The sequence below is a fragment of the Mizuhopecten yessoensis genome, unplaced genomic scaffold (assembly GCF_002113885.1).
Source record: "Mizuhopecten yessoensis strain PY_sf001 unplaced genomic scaffold, ASM211388v2 scaffold10921, whole genome shotgun sequence".
NCBI classification, from domain to species: domain Eukaryota; kingdom Metazoa; phylum Mollusca; class Bivalvia; order Pectinida; family Pectinidae; genus Mizuhopecten; species Mizuhopecten yessoensis.
Genome location: NW_018408788.1, coordinates 1,407,886 through 1,426,925, shown reverse-complemented (window position 1 = coordinate 1,426,925; position 19,040 = coordinate 1,407,886).

The window sequence follows — 19,040 nt, the reverse complement described above, 5'->3', positions numbered from 1 at the left end:
GGGTTTTAATTCCTGGGGAATTTTCCCCCCAATACTTTTCTGTAATATTATTTACTTATCTGTTGATTATTTTACTGCTTTTGCTTTAATTTTTCTGTCTATTCTTGATTCTACTAGGCTCTTGAATCGCTCAGGAGTTTCGTCTTGCCAGCTCTTAAATCGCTTAAGTCTGGTGGTCAGTTTGCCTCTCTTGAATCGCTCAAGGCAAAGCTCTCTGCTTTTAAATCGCTTAAAAGCTTTCTTTACTACTTATATATATATGAGTATCTTATATGCAGCTCTTGAATCGCTTAAGGGTTTGCTCTAGATATCTACATGTATACTGTCTTGAATCGCTCAAGAATTTCCTATCNGAAAGTTTGTTATCGCTATTTCTCGGGAAGTACCAAAGGGATCTTTCTCAAATTTCATATGTAGGTTCCCCTTGTTCTCTTGTTGTGTAGCAGTGCCTGAAATGGACGGTCGCCCGCTCGCCAATGGCGTTTAAAGTCTTGTTTGAGCGACCAAAAGTTGTCAAAAGTGAGGTAGTCACTGGCCCAACAAAAATAGTTTGGGGGACTGTCGAAAAATTAATGAATAAAAGAAATTATAGTCCCTTCCACATTAACCGGGGGGCAGTACATTTTTCAGTTGTCATTACATCCATATGAGTCGAACTGTCCGTGATTTAGAAAAATGTGATAACTTATGTTTCAGATTTTCTATATCAATACTGCCAGGGTGTCTTCTTTGAGGTGCAAGTTTTGTGTATTTCATTTTGGGAAGACCTGAATGGAGTGGATCATGTCAGGTTTTAACTAGGGTTGAAGAATTAAAAATATAATGTTTTATTCTGTTTTACATATTACAAACATTGTCATGTTATATGTTATTTAAATGTGCTGAAGCATTGTGCTAAATGCTGTGGAAATATTTCTTAATTTGGGCCAGTGCTTCAAATTTTTTACTCAACCAAAAATATTTTTTTGGGCCAGCCAATGCAGGTTACCCACTATCCTTTATTGTTCATGTTTACTTTTGAAACTGATCAGTTAAACAAAATGGCCTACCGACAGCCACCTATGATTTTTTACATTGAAGGTTTGTTAGTACTATTTCTCAGGAATAACTTGAGGGATCTTTCTCAAATTTGATATGTAGGTTCCCCTTGATCCCTCGTTGTGCATGTTATATTTTGAGACTGATCATAAAAACAAAATGACTAAAGAAAGAACTAAACTGATCTTTCTCATATTGCTTCCCAAAATTTCTTTCATATTAAGTACTGTACTAGTAAATATGTGAAATGACAAACTCACTTTGAAGGTTGGCTTGCATACACATCAGTATTAAGTTTAGATCAAAAGTTACCTCAAGGTGCATTTACTGTTAACATGACTCGATCAAACAGATTAGAGGAAAGAAGAGAAAAGATCGAATTGACAAAGAACTAATGAAGATGGTACAATGGTGGGTGCCAAGATCCCTCTGGGATCTCTTGTAAGATATATATTGTATGAAACCTTATTTTACAAAATGATATGTATATCAACCCTTTTCTCATCTTTACTGCATCATTTTGATACACTCTACAGACTTAAACCTCTAAACATTGATAAAGGAAACAACTTAGAGCAAACAATCATAAAGCTAAGTTTAGTAAGCTAATACACCAATATACCACCTCCAGCACACACGGAGGCATGTCCTTAAATTGGCGATGTTGCGTTTCAGGGTAGACAGATTCTTTTGAAACTCTCCTTTATGTACAGAGCAGATATCGCCATTGTCAGATTTTTCGGGGCATGCTGATGTCTTTTTATTTATGAAGGAGTTGCCATGTGCATCTGCAATTACAGTATCACAATTCTTCAAATCTGCAACAAAATGAAAGAAATTTGAATATGTATGCATAATAATATGATGATTAAGAAAGTAACTGTCCAATATTGGCATTTATTGTTTCCTTGATCTCAAATTTGAAAATATACCTTATACATGTATTGAAGTAAAATCACTTGACTTATATTTTTTGAAGTTCTCATTTAAACACATTTTAATTATGATGGTATAAGAATAGGATCGAACAACAGGCTACCCCTTTATCAGTTCTCTCCTGCTGGTTCTCTCTGCATAATACATTGTATATGATAATGATTATAATAACACTGGACACGGGCATTATGTCCATATATCCAAATCATGGTCTGTATGCTTAAGTTCTGTATTAAAACTAGAACACTGACAGGTCAGTAAGGGCCCCGTCCTGTGGCAATATATCCCCCATAATGATCAAGAAGCAATCTGCCCATATAGCTTAGCTTGACGTTTGACATTTGGACTTCAAAAAGAATCGCAAGGAAGCAAAATATGCATTTTACATGTACTATGCTGCGAGTCTTGTTTCCTTTCATCTCCATATTTGCTGGGCTAACAGAAATGTAAATACCGGTGCAATACTCATTTGTTAGCCTTGATTTGTTTTATTTCACCTTACGTACCTCCTCCATCAAGGGCCAGTGTCAAAGTCAGAGATCCACTTTGTCTTTGACCTTTGGACCCAAATGACCTTGATCTTTGGTCAGTTGACTTATTCTTTAATTCCGACCAACTTTGCTTCATAATATCATAACAAAATGTTCATCAGTGAAAAATACAAAACTTGACCTTAACCCTTTGGACCCCGTAACCTGGACCTAAAGTAAGTTGACACTGTGTTAAGTTCTGAGCAAGTTTGCTACATAATAACATAAAATGACCTTGACCTTAACTCAGTTGACTCCTTTTTAAATTCAGACCAACTTTGCTTCATAATGTCATAACAAAATTTTCATCAATAAAAAAAGGTACAAAATTTGACCGTGACCTTGCCCTTTGGTCAAATGACTCCTTGTTTAATTCCCACAAACATTGCTTCAGAGTGTCATAATGAAATGTTCATCAGCAATTTTACTTTGACCTTTGACCGAGTGACCTTGACCTAAGGTCATTTCACTCTTTGTTAAATTCCGACCAACTTTGCTTTATAAAGTCATAACAAAATGTTAAATTCCGACCAACTTTGCTTTATAAAGTCATAACAAAGTGTTCATCGGGGAAAAGATATAAAATTTGACCATGACCTTTGACCCAGTGACCTTGACCTTTGGTCAATTGACTCCTCTTAATTCTGACCAACATTGCTGCATACTGTCATAACAAAAATTTAACCTTCACCTTTGACCCAGTGACCTTTGGTCAATTGACTCCTTGTTTAATTCTGAGCGCTTCAAAGTGTCATACCAAAATGTTCACCAGTGAAAAGATACAAAATTGAACCTTGACCTTTGACCCAATGACCTTGACATTTGGTCAGGTTGACTCCTTGTTTAACTCTGATCAACTTTGCTTCGTCATGTCATAACAAAATGTTTATCAGTGAAAAGATGCTAAATTTGACCTTGACCATTGAATCTAATGACCTTAACCTTTGACCTCAACTTTTTACCTCGGTGTGTCTCTTTGTTCAATTCCGAACATCTTTGCTTCATAATGTCATTAAATGCCCATTAGTGAAAAGCTACAAAATTGACCTTGACCCCTTACCCAATGACCTTGACCTATGGTCAGTTGACTCCTTGTTTAATTCTGAGCATCATTGCATCAAAGTGTCATACCAAAATGGTCACCAGTGAAAAGATACAAAATTGAACCTTGACCTCTGACCCAATGACCTTGACATTTGGTCAGGTTGACTCCTTGTTTAATTCTGATCACCTTTGCTTCATCATGTCATAACAAAATGTTAATCAGTGAAAAGATGCAAAATTTGACCTTGACCTTTGAACCTAATGACCTTGACCTTTTACCTCAATGTCTATTTTTGTGAACTGAAAATCTTGACCAAGTTTCATGTACATTGGTCAATAAATACCAAAGTTATCAGCCAGGAACAAAATTTGTGGACGGACAGAGTAATCACTATAGGGCACCCGTATTTCCGATAACGGGCTCTAATTAGTTCGTTATTGCTTATTTCACAGTTATAAAAAAAACCATTCAGATTCCATCTCAGTGATTTTAACATTCAGATTGCATCTCAGTGATTTTAACATTCAGATTGCATCTCGGTGATTTTCAAGTCTGGATTCAATTTCTTTTTACTTAACCAATGGCTCACTGAATAAAAACATTTCCCCAAATTTGTATTCTTTTTAGAAATGATGGTGTATCTATTTGTTATTGTTTCAAATTAAAAATCCTCTGGGATGTTTTATATTTTATATTTTATAAAATTGTATTACCTCTCCAAGCAATCTAGCAATGTTTTTAGTGTTGGTAGTTTTAGAATCTGTTTACATAGCTTAGATTTTCTATTCCTTGTATCTGTTTTGCTGCTCTTCTCTGTTCATTTCCTTAAGGCTTCCATGTGTAGGTCCCTTATTTAATACATGTATGCGATATTACATGTGATTTGTATAGACAAAATATGGTATTTAGAGGTTATCATTATCCTATTCCGTATCGGCACGAAACTGCCATATCAGCCAGAGGGACCAAATGACCCAATGGGTTGATTATTAACAAGCTAAACGTAACACGATTTTAAAATATTCTCTTTATCTGCAACAGCAACCGAAATGAATAAATGGATTTTATAATGAAATAAAATGTATAAATAGAATGAACAGCTGACAGAAAATCACAATGAGGATACGTTGTTGTTGAACAACACGTTGGGTGCCATTTATTACCAGGGTTCACAAAACAACCAGGATCCGGGTATTCTTTGGATATATTTATTCCACTCTTAAAAAACCCTGTTGACAAAACAAATACAACATAAAAATCTTACATGCAAACGAACATTCCTCACATACTTGCATACATAACATAGTAAAAGGGAAATAACTGAAGTAATAATTACCTTCTGTCTTGGTCAATGCAAGCCACCACGTGGTTGACTATATCATAATGTCGCTTGACAGGTCAGGTCAAGTAATATAGCTCACAATACTAGTAAATATGTATCTGGCAGGTACCCAACAATATGCGAAGTAGAGCACACTGTAGGAATAATGGGTTACAATGTCTACAATATGCAGAGCACAATAAGCCGTTCATACAGTCTGGAATACTGGAAGGAAGAGAGTTGGGGTCAGGGAATATTCACTCAAGCAGCACTGGGTCTCTGGCATCTTACTTCCGGTGGAAGCCCTGATGACGTAATGTAAGCAGACCCTCGACACTACATTCCTCCCAAACCTATAATGAAAGTCCTTTGTTCTGGGAGGTCCAGAATTGGAGAATATACTGATCCTCAATCAAAGTTCCCACAAACTATAAGCATAAGTTTTAACGACATGTGCTATTACTGGTTGTTGCTCCATGAAACACAAGAGTTAGAAATAACTCCCGGGTTCAACCAGTAATATTTAGTTTCAGGTGAAGCAAAGTGCAATTCCCCTTGCTCAGGTTCCGTACCGTCCGTCAGGTATCTGATCCTAGGCTAATTGACAGTACACATATTCACGTGAAACTGACTGTCCAGGAACTCAATATCAAAACTTGATCCAGTAACTCAGAACCAATACAGTGGACAAACTATCTGGAGACATAGCCTCCATGCAGTACTGGCTCGGTTGTCGGCTGGCTGCCATGGCTACCACAATCAGGGTGTCCGTAGCCAAGAGTGACCTGTGAAACAATGCTATCCTGATGTTTTCCCAAGCTGGGTTGGCCTTCAAACTGATAGGATTGGATCTAAATGGCATGCATACCCTGTTGGTATACATGAGAACTTAAACCACTCACGGAAAATCGACCCCTGGCATGAGGGTTAAGCATACTGTCCACAGAGGGCTCCTTACAGCAGTTCACCTGACCTATACGCCCAGGACACTCCCTATTGTTTAACAGTCTGCCAGGTTTAACCTATTGTTTGACAGTCAGCCAGGTGTAAAAAATACCCCGTTAGGTGTGACAGAAGGTCCCCGGGGGCATTTATCATGAATCATTACCGCCATTTACCTGTATTTTTTTGTGACTGTGGCCAAAATAAAGTGATATTAAGAGAAATCGACATAAAATCAGGTGATAATAAAAGAATTGAATTGCATAGATTATAAAGCAGGAAAAACGGTGCATCAGAAAAACATGATAATAACCGAAAAGTGACATTAATGGACGTGATATTAAGTGAAATGTAAGCAATAACCTTTTCCTCCCCCTCTTGAGCTTGAAAGTCAACACCTTGCGTATGATTCAAAGGCAATCTGCTGCACATCTCCCCAAGGGAACTTGTTTTTTCCAGTAAGACTATACAACGGTTGAGCTAACCCGGCAAAACTTTTCACGAAAGTTCGAGGTAATTCACCAAGCCGAGAAACCTCCCTACATCCTTCAAATTCTTGAACTGGCCAGTTAGCTACTGTTTTGGTGTCGCGTTCTGACATGGCTAACTGGTTTATACATGCGGCTACGGCATTCTACCACATACCATGGACTTCTGATCTTTGTTGTAAGGGGGTTTATCACTGGCTGTCTTTTACTTTCGTCCAGCCCAGTTTCTCTGCAAGCTTGTTGATAGCCTTCTCTATCATCTCCTCCATTTTTGAGTTGCTCGCAGATACTGCATTGACTTTTCTAGTAACATCTTGATCTTTGCGCTTACCCTTATTATTGTCCACAGATTGACTGACATACTGAAAGTGTTTCATTCTAGTCGCATCCTCTATTGATCTTGGATGGCCCAGACAGGCATGTTTACCCGCTTCCGTGTCTGTGTCTCCTTGACAGTACTTGGCGATAGCTTCAGTACAGCCATATTTTTCCGGTAGGTGACGGAAAGCTGGAGTGGCTAGAGTCATGACTCTATCTGCCCATTCATCTAAGGGCTCGTCTTGGCGTTGCCTGGCCTGCTGAAATTGTATCCTGGCCATCTCTTAATTCTTTGGCGCCAAAACGAGTCTCCAGCTTACGCATGATTTCACAGAAAGAATGGCAGCTTCCCATCTTTGTGACTAGGGTGAAGTAGTGCAAGGCCTTTCCTTCTAATGCCCATCCAAGATAATCCTGACACTGACTGTGTGATCATTCGAGGACATGTCTGTAGCTGTCAAACTTCTGCTTGAATGACAGCCAATTAGTTTTACCATCAAACTTCAGTTTGTTGGGTAATTTGATAGGAATTTCTCTTCTGGATGAATTTTCATGGTAGTCCTCAGAGTAGTTGTTGTCACTGGAGGTATCAGAGGAATCAAAGTAAAACCTTGACCTACCTCTCACCTCTCGATCATGATGACGTCAATAGCCTTGTTAGCTTCATGAATTATTGTAAAATATCCAATGAAAATACATGCCATCATTCTTGAGATTTGAAGTATTTTCTTAATTTTTTCTCGATAATAGTCAATACACGGTTACGTCAGAAATGCATGTACAGGTAAGTGTTTTCATGAATTATAATATTCAATGCAATTTTGCGCCACTAAAATTCTGCATTCAAAAGTTACTTTTCAGACAAAATGAAGAATATATTCGACAATTGATTTCTGCAAAGGTCATTATTGACATTGTTCTTGAGATGGGTATACCAACCAACTTCCATATTTTTTTCATTATGAGGAAAAGTTATGACCCTATCACATACTCTGACAAAGGCATGTATAAAATACCTTAAGTCAGTTCAAGTCCAAGGCTTATAAATTTACACTAAAATAATATATATATCCCCGATAAATAATTTGACCATTATGAATTTGATACCAATTCATAAAAAGTTAAATTAACAAAGACTTATATCTTTACATACTCAATATCACTTTGACCTTGAAATTGTTCAATGACAAAATGTCAATTACTTTTATAAGATAGAAAAAGATAAAATTACATAGCTACAATTGAATTACAAAAAATGGTATATTGCCTACATTTCTGTTATACACACTTACTAGATGAACAAAAAGCTATTAAACAAATAGAGTAAAAACTTACCAGCCAAAGACTTTTCATAATTTCCCCCCAAATTCAAACTACAAAATGTGTGTTTCATTTCAGCTGGTCTGAGGAGCAGAGTGCCCAAGTTGGCCAAAGCCTTTACACAGGTAAACTGAGGCATCCGTCCTGACCAATCATATGGCCTGTCCTTAGTCAGGTGTCATAACAACTCAGTCATGTCATATATACAGGCAGAATCATTAAAGGTCCTTACACCATCTTTCACACCAGACAACATGCAAATACGAAACATGTATAACAAAACCTAATACCTACAATACATATATTAGTAATAATTAAATACAATACAAAATATATGCCCTATTACAGTTATATCTTCAACCAGGGACGTATATACTGTCCCTGCTTCAACCCATTCATCCATGTCTATATTAAGTTTGTACGGATCAGGAAGAGTTTTCGTCCCTTTTTCATATGTCAACATCTGTTTGTATCTTATCTGTGCATCTATCGGTAGTTCTTCAACATAGTACAAAGGTTCCGAGTCATCTTTTTCACCTGTACGGGCCGCCATTGCGGATGACGCGATATATGTAAATGTAACCTACAGGTAGTCTGTGACGTCATAGGTCACGTGCGTGATAGGTTTTAATTAATTTTGACGCGCCGCTTCCGGATAACATAGAACTACATTTGTTCAATGGCTTTGGGTAAGAAATATGGCGAGAAATCCTGGCATAAATAACACATACAATTCATAAGAAATGGTTATGAAATACTCTTTGTTAAAATAATAGAGATCGTTAATAATCTAGCTACTATTCGATTTGTTGGGTCTTCTTCCGGGTCCACTAGTGTGTTCAGCTAGTTATGGTATGATGAATGAATCTTATTTCGTACTGATTTCCTGTAGTCCTTACATGCTGTTGACTGCTGACTGTTTTCTCCACGTTTTAAAGCTTGTTCATTCGCATCATTACCCTTGTCATCCACGGAACATCAGTCTTTTTCTTTATAGTCTTTTTAGGAATCCACTAGCTGCGATAACGTAGCTTTCTGACGACGAGAGATTTTTTTATATTTATATTGCGTCGTCAGAGCTACGGAGCGGTCCTTTGCCAACTAATGGAGCAAAATCAAAAGTGTTAATCTGTAAGATTGCATATTATTCACGCCTCATATGAGTATAGTAATATCAAAATATTGCATAATTGTTGAAAAAACGAATCCTTACCCATACAAAAACTCTTTTACGAAATTAACAAAGTCCGTCTTGGGGGAAAAATAGAAACGACCGCCATGACAGATCACGCGTGATGTTATCTCAATTATCCTTTCTATATATGGCCTGCATGGCCAAATATAGTATTACTACTGATGCCGCCATGTTTACTACAATTTCCATATTGGGTCATGACACCCATATTTGGACGTCTGACCTATCGGAATAGAGAGGAACTTTCCAACATGGCGGTCAATTCAGATTTCGATTACGCTTGCTACGTTAACTTGATAATTTAACGACATTTTAGGCAGAGGTAAACTTCAAGTTGTGCAGGATATCAATAGAAATAGTTCATACTAAAACCTTGTTTATGGATGCGGACCAATGTGGTGTCAATTAATTCTAAAATCGCCCCGGTGGGATTCACACCGGGCTTGCTCCATTACAAGGCATGGTATCGATTTAATACCCGGCCGGGACAGAGGAGGCCGGGTATTAATATTAGTACTAGGAATCCACGTGTCCATCACTTTGAAAACTGCATCCTTAAAGTAGTTTCAATTTTCTTCCACTGATGATTTAGCTCTGTCTTCTGCCATGAATGTTTTACATAGGTCTGACTACTCCAACAATGTTAGAGGTTTTACACGGCGAAAAACTTTTGACAGGCGCCGCGTAACCTCTAGGCCTACTGACGGTCACATTTTCAAAGTTCGGATTAAGAAAGAGTATATCGTGTTTACATACATTTAAATGGCCAAAAGGGTCAAATAAATATTCCTTTCCAAAAATGCTGCGTCGTCGGTCAACTTTTCTTTGCTTTAAAACGCTGCTTGTCCAGAACGGCCAAGTAATTTTTTAGCTCACCTGGTCCGAAGGATGGTGAGCTTATGCCATACTGCAGTGTCCGTCGTCCTGCATCCATCGTTCGTCGTCCGTCAACTTTACACTACTAGTCATGAACCACTGAGCGGATTTTAACAAAATTTGGTGTGGAGCATTTGTATGAATGGTGGGTCCCAGGCCCCCCAGGGGCCTGAGGGGTGGGGCCAAATAGGGGAAATATAGCAAATTCTTCTTTAAAATCCTTCTTCTTCTGTAGAAATGAAAGGATTTGTTTCATATTTGGTCAGAAGCATGATCCTTGGGGGAAGGGGAACAAAGTTTGTATAAATGGTGGGTCTGGCCCCCCTGGCGGCTGAAGGGCAAGGCCCAATAGGGGAAATATAGCAAATTCTTTAAAATCCTTCTTCTGTAGGAATAAAAGGATTTAGTCCATATTCGGTCTGAAGCATCCTTGGGGGAAGGGGAACAAAGTTTGTATAAATGGTGGGTCTGGCCCCCCTGGGGGCTGAGGGGCCGGGCCCAATAGGGGAAATATAGCAAATTCTTCAAAATCCTTCTTCTGTAGGAATGAAAGGATTTGTTCCATATTTGGTCTGAAGCATTCTTTGGTGAAGGGGAACTAGTTTGGGAAACCCAGTGGATTTGGCCCCCTAGGTGCCTGAGCGGCGGGGCCCAATAGGCGAAACATAGCAAATTATTCTTTAAAGTCCTTCTTCCTCTGTAGGAATGAAAGAATTTGGTCCATATTTGGTGTGGAGCATCCTTGGGTAGTGGGGAACCAATTTTGTATAAACCATGGGTCTGGCTCACCATGGGCCTGAGGGGCGGGGCCCAATAGGGGAAACATAGAAAAATCCTCTTTAAAATCCTTCTACTTCTGTAGGAATGAAAGGATTTGTTCCATATTTGGTCTGAAGCATACTTGGGTGAAGGGGAACCAATTTTGTATACCCTGTGGATCTGGCCCCCCTGGGGACTGAGAGGCGGGGCCCAATAGGGGAAATATAGCAAATTCTTTAAAATCCTTCTTCTTCTGTAGAAATGAAAGAATTTGGTCCATGTTTTGTGTGGAGCATCCTTGAGTAAAGGGGAACCAATTTTGTATAAACCATGGGTCTGGCTCACCAGTGGCCTGATGGACTGGGCCCAATAGGGAAACATAGCAAATTATTCTTTAAAATCCTTCTTCTTCTGTAGGAATGAAAGGATTTGGTCCATGTTTGTGTGGAGCATCCTTGGGTAAAGGGGAACCAATTTTGTATAAACCATGGGTCTGGCTCCCCAGCGGCCTGATGGGCAGAGCCCAATAGGGGAAACATAGCAAATTATTCTTAAAAATCTTTCTTCTGTAGGAATAAAAGGATTTGGTCCATATTTGGTCTGAAGCATCCTTGAGTGAAGGGGATCCAATTTTGTATAAATCAAGGGTCTGGCCCCCCAGGGGCCTGAGGGGCGGGGTCAAATAGGGGAAACATAGCAAATTATTCTTTAAAATCCTTCTTCTGTAGGAATGAAAGGATTTGGTCCATATTTGGTATGGAACATCCTTGGGTAAAGGGGAACCGATTTTGTATAAACGGTGGGTGTGGCCCCCCTGGGACCTGAGGGGTGATGCCCAATAGGGAAAATAGACGTAAATCTTCAAAATCCTTCTTCTTCAGTAGGAATGACAGGATTTGGTCCATATTTGGTCAGAAGCATTCTTGGCTGAAGGGGAACCAAGTTTGTATAAACGGTGTGTCTGACCCCCCTGTAGGCAGAGAGGCGGGGCCCAATAGGGAAAATAGAGGGAAAACCTTTAAAATCCTTCTTCTACCATCAGGATTAAGGGATTTTATCCTTATTTAGTGTGAAGCATCCTTGTGTGACGGTGACTCAATTTTGTATAATTTTTTTGTATGACCCCCATAGGGGCATAGGGGTGGGGCTCTGTTTGTAGTTTGTTCTCTATATCTCAATTACTGGATGGATCTTTCTGAAATTTCATATGTACTTACAGCACCTACCATAGTGCTATATCTTTACTTCATACCAATTACTTTAATTATACTCAGGTGAGCGATATGGGCCTCTTGTTTAATATGCTTGACCATATGGGAGACGTGTCTTTGACTCAATATGTAATCAAGTTTAAATAATCATTATTATTATTTGCTGCCCTAGTTGCAACATTTTGGATATTTTTCTTTTCTTATCTTTTCTACTCTTTCTTTATCTTTCCCATCCACTGTCTTTCCAGCGATGTCTCCCGAAGTATGCACCCGTCTTCATATGACCCTGGATGTATGCCTGTACATTAACCCCGATAAAAAAGAAAAACATGATAAAGTGATCAGAAATATCTATTAATAATTGTACATACCTAATCAATCAGAAAATATTACACATTTTGGAATTAGTTGAATTTAGTAAAACAATTCCCATCAATATGTGATTGTAATTTGAAAGTGTGCGACTTCATTATTCTATTGTTAGGTTCTGGTGGAGCTGCTGAAGGTAGCTTAGACCTGTCCTCTCTCATCACAGAAGAAAGCTGGAGACGTGTGCTCATGTCGGAATTTACCAGCGAAGACTGGTCCAATTTCAAGGGTATCGAGGCTAAGCTCGAGGATGATTACAAGAAGAAAATAACGGTGTTTCCAACTAAGGACCACATCTTTCGTGCATTTAACAAAACACCGTTGCACGAGGTATGTGGGAAAACCCCGACTATAAGTATGAATCAAGTACAATATCGCTACTGTTAATGTTTCAATGAAGCATTAAATAAGCATAAAAATATACTTATATCATTTAAACATCAGATAAACATCAAATTACCTTCATCATTTCGACAATAAGCATTAAGACGCCTTCATCGTAACAATAATCATAAAGATCCCTTCATCATAACAATAAGCATAAGCATTCAGATTCCTTTATCATTTCAAAAACTAGCATTAAGATCCCTTCATCATAGCAATAAGCATTCAGCTACCATCATCATTTCAACAATAAGAATTAAAATACCTTCATGATTTTAAAAGAAAACAATGAATATTGATATGAGATTTAAAAACTTTCAGATTAAATGCCAAACTTTTTCCTAATTCAAGAAAATAGAGAATTTTCAAAGTATTCTAGATAATCCTCACTTTGTAATACATACATGTAATAATAAACTTTGTGATAAAATCTTGTATACAATTGGACAACTTTGTGAAAAGTTTCGTGATAATGCCCACTCCTTGCAATATTTTGCAGCTGTTTTTTCGTGTAAAAGTAGTCTCCCCTTACCTGCCCCAATTTCCATTAAAAACATGGGTTGGTATAGAAAACGTTGGAAAATACTGTCGTAATGATCTTTGAAACATGTTATTGATACCACCTAGTGCATAAAGAATAGATCTTTCGATCCAATTGTGCGACATGTTTGTGAAAGTGACGATTTGTTTCTAAAATATCAGTTTGAAGAGCGACCCTTGCGCGGGTCGTTTATTTTCCGCATATAATAGAGGGCCGGAGTTCTGACGTTAATCAACGACAGACCGATATCAAAAAAGTCGATAATCAGAATAATTCGGACTACATTTCCCCCTGAAGACACATTTGAACTACTTAGGTTGGAATAGTTCATTATAAAATTTCAGGGATAAATGAGTTAGGGTAGTATGTAGGTGTAAAAGATGTGGATTAATCAGGTTGTCTTACAAGCGTCAGCCGTGGGGAATTTCCCTTAAGCTCAGCAGTTGAGAATCGAGCTGGAGAGCCAAGGGTCGCGGGTTCGAGCCCCGGCGCCGGCACTATCTTTATCACTTATCTTCGTCCTATTACAAACTGGTGCACTTGACCCTCCCCATTCAAGGTAGGAGACCCTTGGCGGGGAGTCAAAGAACCTGGGTTGATATTTGAAAAAAGGGGGGAATAGTGTAAAAGATGTGGATTAATTAGGTTGCCTTACAAGCGTCAGCCGTGGGGAATTTCCCTTTAGCTCAGCAGTAGAGCTTCGGGCTGGCGAGCCAAGGGTCGCGGGTTCGAGCCCCGGCACCTGCATTATCTTTATCACTTATTCTCATCCTATTACATAGGTGACATAACACACAGATGATGATTGTTTTAAATTAATCACATGATTTGCCTTTTTCCAAAACTTGTAACATTATCTGTTAGACTATGTATCCTGAAATCTCGATTTGAAAAAAAAAATAAAAAAAAAAATAAACATTATTGCTAGCCTGGCTCCTGGGCTACCCAAAAAGCTTGTTCAGGTTAGGGTCAGGAGTAGTTTAGGAAAGACTGATTAAGTTATAAACCAGACCCAGTTGCCAAAGGTTGTTAAACTTGAACCAGTGGTTGGTGAAAACTAAAAATGCAAATAAGAAACAAATGCTTTCAAAGCAAAATAACTCCTCGAAACACATCAGTCTGATCTGTCTAAACAAAGTTATAGCAATTTGATGATGTCAGATGCTCTTGATTTTGTTGTACATTTATATTTTAGAAATGTCCCCAACCACTGGTAAACGCTTATCATTTTTTGAGGAACAGGAGCCAGATCTATACATTACCTCAAGGCTAAGAATAACAGAGATTGTTTGCCTCAACCTGACCGACCAGGAAGAAAATCCCCTACTCTAAATATTTTATTGAAATTTAGAATTCTAGAAATTTAGTTGGTTTTCTTGTTTAGTGTCTCTGCTTGAACCAAAGCATTAGAAATGTTTCCATCTGAACATGCATCTCATTAATAGAAGAAATCAGTATCAGATTTATGCAGACAATTCTAATTTTTAATTGATTTACGATATTTTGATGAGACTTGCGGTATACATGCATCACCTACAACGATGTGCAGTGCACTGTCATAACAATCCTATGACCTTGACATCAAGGTCAAAAGCCAAAAATGTCTTCAAAGTTTTAGGGTACTTTGACTTTCCATGTCATAGCTTTTTAATTGCATTTATTTTAATATATATGCATTTTACTATTGGACTTTCCATGTCATAGCTTTTTAATTGCATTTATTTTAATATATATGCATTTTACTATTGGAGGAAGCAGTTTCTCAATTAGCAAATTAGAGGAGAGATGTTTTTGTTCAAGTAACAAATATCTAGTTTTTAAAATGTTTGTTTGCAATATGAATTCTTTCATACAAGTCGCAACTCTGTTCAAGCCTGTATTGCAAGGTCATACTGCTATCTGTTATGGTACAAATATTTTAACACATCAAGCGTGTTATTAGTCAGGTAGTACTACAATAATAGCTCTCTCAAGGTCACTAATGCTACTCATTGCCTTACAGGTGAACGTTGTAATTCTGGGACAGGATCCGTACCCTAACGGAAAGGTAAGGAAGCTATATCGGCCATTTTTCAAAAGCTGGATAATATGTACAATAATTATACTGATGCTAAATCATGTAATGCTTATGTGGATGTTCAATAAGATTCATCAGGTTGGAAATATGCGATAACAGATAACAAAGTTGTACTTTCTACACAAACAATGTACGTACCAACTGGTCCCTAAAGCTTAGGACTCTGTCTTGGCTTGACAAAGGGACCAGTCAGGTGAAAAGTTGTGACATGTTTAGTACATACATAGTTTGTGTAGGAAGTAAAACTTTAATATCGCTTATGTAGATGTTTCATTTGAATGTTACAAATCATAGATAAATGTACATTTTTGAAATGTTTGTTTGAACATGTGAACCATCGTCAATGTTTTTTAGTATCCTTTTAACTGTTTTTATCCCCCGCTTTCACCGAAACGGGGGATATTAATTTGGGTCTGTCTGTCTGTCTGCCTGTCTGTTTGTCACATTCGTTAACTGATTTTCTTCAAATTGAGTCACTGGGATTAATTCCCTAAGGGCTCGGCCAAGTGCGATGACCACTTTCAACCAACCCCATTTGGCGGAGTTATAGCCCCTTGAGTAACGAAAAACGTCATTATCTGCTGCACTTCGTTTCCGTGCAATAACTACAACAAACGTTAACCGATTTTCTTCAAACTTGGTCACAGGGTTTAATACCTTAAGGGCTAGGCCAAGTTCGATGACCACTTTCAGAGGACCCCCTTTAGCGGAGTTATGGCCCCTTGAATAACAAAAACATCATTAACTGCCGCGCTTCGTTTCCGTGCAATAACTACAACAAATGTTCACCGATTTTCTTCAAACTTAGTCACAGGTTTAAATGCCTTAATTAAGGGCTAGGCCAAGTTTGATGACCACTTGAATAGGACCCCATTTGGCGGAGTTATGACCCCTTGAATAACGAAAAACGTCATTATCTGCTGCGTTTCGTTTCTGTGCAATAACTACAACATATGTAAACTGATTTTCTTCAAACTTGATCGCAGGGTTAAATGCCTTAAGGGCTCGACCAAGTTCGATGACCACTTTCATGGGACTCCATTTGACAGAGTTATGGCCCCTTGATTAACGAAAAACGTCATTATCTGCAGTTTCTGCTGACTGGTAAGAACTCTAGCAAATATTAGCCAAATTCCTTCAAACTTGATAACAATGTTTGTGTTCCTCTGTCTTTCCACCCATCTCGGGCACTCTTTGGTTTTCGTGTGATAATTGCTGTAGATATTGTTCAGATGTTTCAACCAAATTCCTTATGCACATCCAACTCATGCTAAGTTTGCCAACCGATGTGATTTGTGCATATTTACGGATAATCAATGAGGTAAAGGGCCCTTTCTCTTCAGGTTTCAAGCTTTACATTATGTCTCAACAGCACGATACTCACATGTTTAAACCCAACCTCAATAATGTTAACCTACACAATCTCCTGCAAGCGGGGAATATCAATTCCACGAATTTGCTTGTTGCCTCCTGTTAAGAACACTATAACTGAGAGTGCAATATATCCCAGAATGTATTGTGGTCCCTTTCATTCAAATATGGACAGGAGCTGATAGGTCGCAGAACCCTGGCAGTGTTTATACTGAGATTTATTTTGTTAATTGTGTATCAAGCTCTATCTTATCCTTCAACAATGAAGTAATGATATAGTCAGCTCTCAAAGATAAGTACTAAATAGTGCAACACATGATACAATCTTGGATATTGAATGGATAAGAACAATTGTAGTGTGAAGTTATATAATTACAATTCCCATTCCTTACCATACACTGAAACCTTTTTTGGCATGTAAGAGTAGCCTACCTTTATCACAGCATAAGTAATCACCAGATTACTGTCTACTGATCACCAGATGACAACAGACTATTGTTATATACATTATTATTTAAAAGGCAATATTTAAAGTTGTGTTATGCACTGAATCAAGTATTGCTTTCTGTTGAGGATACTTTGATTAATTTTTAGTGTCGCCTCAGGGAATATTTGTACCAGTCGTCAAATCAGGCGCTATTTCATCCCTTAATATTTAATCATTCCCCCCTGAAGACACATTTGAACTACTTTAGAATTAAGGTAGTATGTATAGGTGACAGAACACACAGATGAAAGATTGTATTAAGTTTAATCATATGATTTGCTTTTTTCCAAAACTTGTAACATTATCCGTTGGACCATGAAACCTGAAATCTCAGTTTGATTTTTTTTTTATTAAACATTATTGCTAGCCTGGCTCCTGGGCTACCCAAAATGCTTGTTCATGTTAGGGTCTGGAGTAGGTCAGGAAAGTCCGATTAAGTTATAAACCAGACCCAGTTGCCCTTTAAGGTTGTTTAACTTTAACCAGTGGTTGGTGAAAAATAAAAATGCAAATATGAAACAAATGCTTTCAAAGCAAAATAAATCCTCAGAACACATCAGTCTGATCTGTCTAAACAAAGTTATAGCTGTTAAATGATGTCAGATGTTCTTGATTTTGTTGTACATTTAAATTTAAAAAATGTCCCTAACCACTGGTAAACACTTATCATTCTTTGAGGAACAGGAGCCAGATCTATACATAACCTCAAGGCTAAGAATAACAGAGATTGTTTGCCTCAACCTGACCGACCAGGAAGAAAATCTCCTACTCAAAATATTTTATTGAAATTTAGAATTTTTCATTGTTTTTGAATGCTAGAAATTTAGTTGGTTTTCTTGTTTTAGTGTCTCTGCTTGAACCAAAGCATTAGAAATGTTTTCATCTGAACATGCATCTCATTAATAGAAGATATCAGTATCAGATTTATGCAGACAATTCTAATTTTTAATTGATTTACGATATTTTGATGAGACTTGCGGTATACATGCATCACCTACAACGATGTGCAGTGCACTGTCATAACAATCCTATGACCTTGACATCAAGGTCAAAAGCCAAAAATGTCTTCAAAGTTTCAGGGTACTTTGACTTTCCATGTCATAGCTTTTTAATTGCATTTATTTTAATATATATGCATTTTATTATTGAAGGAAGCAGTTTCTCAATTAGCAAATTAGAGGAGAGATGTTTTTGTTCAAGTAACAAATATCTAGTTTTTAAAATGTTTGTTTGCAATATGAATTCTTTCATACAAGTCGCAACTCTGTTCAAGCCTGTATTGCAAGGTCATACTGCTAGCTGTTATGGTACAAATCTTTCATGCAAGTCGCAATTCTGTTCTAGCCTGTATTGCAAGGTCATACTGCTAGCTGTTATGGTACAAATATTTTAACACATCAAGCTTGTTATTAGTAAGTTAGTACTACAATAATAGCTCTCTCAAGATCACTAATGCTACTCATTGGCATTGCCTTACAGGTGAAAGATGTAACTCTGTGACAGGATCCGTACCCTAACGGAAAGGTAAGGAAGCTATATCGGCCATTTTTCAAAAGCTGGATAATATGTACAATAATTATACTGATGCTAAATCATGTAATGCTTATGTGGATGTTCAATAAGATTCATTAGGTTGGAAATATGCGATAACAGATAACAAAGTTGTACTTTCTACACAAACAATGTACGTACCAACTGGTCCCTAAAGCTTAGGACTCTGTCTTGGCTTGACAAAGGGACCAGTCAGGTGAAAAGTTGTGACATGTTTAGTACGTACATTGTTTGTGAAGAAAGTAAAACTTTAATATCGCTTATGTAGATGTTTCATTTGA